The following is a 3618-nucleotide window of genomic DNA, read 5'->3' on the forward strand; positions in this document are numbered from 1 at the left end:
AGTGGGTCAGTGAGAAGGAAGCTGCAGACAAAGGAAGCTCTGAGTGAGGACAAAATGAAGAGGAAAGAACCCAGCCACACACTGACAAAGAAACCACAGGGTTTGGCAAGTGTCTGCTTGACCTTCTCTAAAGCAAATTAAAAACGTAGAGATGAATCTCTAAATTGAATATTTAGGAAGAAAGAATTGCAATTCATGATATAGAGGCAGACAGGGTGGTCCGAAGGTGGAAAAAGAGGACTGTTCCTTTGTGGTCCTGTGAGAAAGTTCTTTGATATTAGCAAAGTTTTGGGGGCTGGTAAGGTCTGATTGGTGGGTGCTGTGGTGGGCAAAACTAGTCTTTGATTTGCAGTTGTTATCTTGCCTGCTACAGATAAAAGTGGTTTCTGGTTATAACAGGCAGTTTCAGCCACGGGACTTGCAGAGAACAGCATTTCTAGAGTGATGTTGTGTACCCTGAGTGCCTTTTACTCAGACCCCTCTTCTCTGATTTAGTTGGGTATGACAAGAATGGCCCAATTTGGATAATCAACTTACACAATCCTAACTCAAGAACTGTAGCATTGAGTGTAAGGGTGCATCATTTTCATAAACTCAGAGGAAAATGTGGCTGATGGCAGAGCTGAGTCCCGAGAGCTCGGCCCTGAGCTGCCTTTCATCTGGTCACTGTGTTCAGGGGTTCTCCTCAATGTAAATAAACATCTGCGATGAAAACCTCCACAAGCCTTATCATTAGAGTCAAAGTGGGTCTTCTAGAAACCAATTTGCTTTCAAAAAAGGAGATCAAGTGATAATTTATCTAATGTTCTAGAAATGTTTGAGGCACACTAGACAAATGTCAACCTTAAAGTTTTCCTTTTGCCTTATTTCTCTAAGTAACACCTTCTCAAATCATGAAAGCAAGAGTGAACTAAATTTTTTTTAAAAAATCCATATTAGAAGAAAGATCTATTAAGGGTCTAGTGAGTAAATGATACTTTTGGAATGTTTAGAACTTTGAGGGGGAAATCACATGTTTTCACATCCCACTATATAATTTCCATAACGATGAGGCAAAGCACTACCCCTATTTGCAGAAGAGAGACTGCCGTGAAGTCAGTGGACACTACCTCCAGGTCAGAATCCAACCTAAAGGGCTTTAATCAATGGTAAATGCTCTGAGGCACAAAATCCTACGCTCCTCATCAGTCATGCTATGTCATCTGAATATTCTGACCTCGCCAGAACCTAGTAGACCTATTTTAAATTTCTCCAAAAATTTCAAAACTCTGTTTTATAGAAAACCAGAACTTTCATGTCAAGTGTTCCTGAGAACTAATAACAAAAGCCAAAACAAGTTTCTTAAAATCTGTCAGCCAGTTTTGTAAATATGACACAAGTGAATACTTCTGGACATCATTTAGATATTAATGTAACATGCATAAACTAGAAAAGGCAGCATTAAATTTGGATGTTTTTGACTTTTGTTTCTCAACTTTTTAAAGATTAAATCATGGGATTTTATTCTCTTCTATTCCCTCTAGGGAAAGCAATCTGCCGATATTTTTCTGAAAGATGCTAACAATGGAAAGAACTATTGAAAACAATTAGAGGAAAATCGCACCTTGAACTTAGTAGAACGTGTACACCATGTTCTTACAGGAAGTCTCAGACATGATATTAAAAATTCCAGTTGTTTCATTTTTTTGCAGAACAGCGTGTAGTTATGTACTGAGTGCACTGTGTGGGGGGCACACAGGGCATACCAAAGGCTTCTTTTGTTTATGATATGGATTTGCACTGTATTCGGAAGGTTTTCTTTCAAATGCCTCATCACAGTTTGTCCAAACTTCTTGTAGGGAGCAACGGGGCCTCTATTTAAGCTTCTTGTGAGCCGATCCACCAGCCAAGGTCATGTTGCTTTCCCTTAAGAATCAGAGCCCCAGGGATCCTGTTCTATTTATTCTTTCCCCAGCCTCTTGTCTTTCAGCAGGGCAGATGCCTCCCAGAAGGAAACCAGATGCCAGGACTGTGGGGGACTCTTGAGCAGCATCAGCCAAACTGTAGGAGCTGAGAAGAGGAAGCTTTGCTCAGGGTAAGCGCCATGGGATAATGTCTTTAATGTCAAGAGGATGCACACTGTGAATGTGGAACGCCATCCAGGCTGAAAGAGGAAGTCACACAGGCGGGGAGTGTTGCCAAGCATTTGCGAGCACTCTCTTCGGTGGGCAGACAGCCGGCTTGCTCATGATTCCGCCTTTTCTGTTATTGGCAACAAGCCGCCACTGGAACTTTGTATCCTTAAGGCTTTGAGGCCTTGACTCAGGTGGGGGTCCCAGAATAAGCTCATGAAGTTTTTGCCTCATTCCCCCCAGGCTCCAAATCACTGGTACAAATTTCTCAGTCTGACTTAATGCTTAGGGAATTGTCGTATTTTGGACCTTTCATTTTAAAAAAGCATATATATTTACCAGTGCTATCTCCACCAATTCTGAATAAACCTTAGACTTCAGGTCATGAGCCACTAGGAGTCTGAATATGTCTTTTATTTGGATTCAAATAAGATTTTAACTTCCTGGCACCACAATTTTCTGAAGGTGCCAGTGTGAGACCTGGATCATCAGACTGACTTGGAGCTGGGAAGCCACAGAGTGGTGCAGTAAGATCTCGCTGTCTTGGTTTCCACCTTAGAAACAATATCATACCCCCTTTCTCATTTCACAGAATGCTAAAATTTAGCATATGTTATAGTGTTTATTGACAATAAAAAGGCAGGATAGCAAAGTGGTTAAGGAATGGCTGCACTCAACAACCATAACCTCCTATCATGCCAGGAATGGCAGGCAAATGCCATGCACGGAGGTCATGTCAGCGAAGATCAGCTGGCGTGCTCAGGACACTGTGGGAACCAAGGGTCTGAGCCATCAGGACTGTCCACAGATATTCCACTCCTTCTTCTCATATAATATGCTTGCATTCCCCATGTTTTATGATTTGAATTCAGGATTTGTTGAATTCAGGTATGGTAAAGTGATAGACACAGACAGGAACAACTGCCTTTGAAATAAGAGCTTGTTTCTTACAGTTCCCAAGAAAAAGGAGCATTGGCATTGCCACACAGGGCTGCCCAGGCAGCGCCAGGATTGGGCGGGAGGCAGGAGTACAGGAAGCGTGGATGGAAGCCTCCATGACCACAGAGGGGAGAAGTCACAAAGTAGGGACAGCCCTTATTTGGCAGGAAACAAGTCACAGATTTGTTTGTGGCTGGAGGGTTTGTGATACGACTTTTATGCTACCTCAAAAGTGGGATTGAAGGGTGATGTAGACACCTTTGGCCATTAGTTTGGCCCTATGATTAGTGGATGCCAAATCATCAATTACAAGATCTGTAGAAGTTGGTTGGAACACTCCACCTTGTGCAGACAGTCTGTTCATGCAAGTCCGGCAGGAATCATAGGTGGAAGCGGCATGTGTCACCTCCTGCAAAGGACCAGCACAGGGGACATCACACTCCTTTCGCCTGCCACAGTGGCCAGGAAAGCACCCTCCATCAGCGTCCATTCCTGAGTGACTACCTGGGTGGCCTGACGGGTCTAGAGTCTTTCAAGGCTCTGCTGGCATCTCATCTGCGAACATCCC

General features: G+C 43.2%; 1 long non-coding RNA gene across 1 annotated transcript; it reads left to right on the forward strand.

Moving 5' to 3' along the window:
• Positions 1-613: 613 nt before the first annotated feature.
• Positions 614-2499, forward strand: LOC129034697 (uncharacterized). Its single transcript, XR_008501976.1, has 3 exons — positions 614-737; positions 940-1148; positions 1955-2499. It is a non-coding gene; the product is annotated as an uncharacterized LOC129034697 (long non-coding RNA).
• Positions 2500-3618: the final 1119 nt, after the last annotated feature.

Source organism: Pongo pygmaeus, chromosome 3 (genome assembly GCF_028885625.2).
Source record: "Pongo pygmaeus isolate AG05252 chromosome 3, NHGRI_mPonPyg2-v2.0_pri, whole genome shotgun sequence".
In the NCBI taxonomy this organism is placed as follows: Eukaryota; Metazoa; Chordata; class Mammalia; order Primates; family Hominidae; genus Pongo; species Pongo pygmaeus.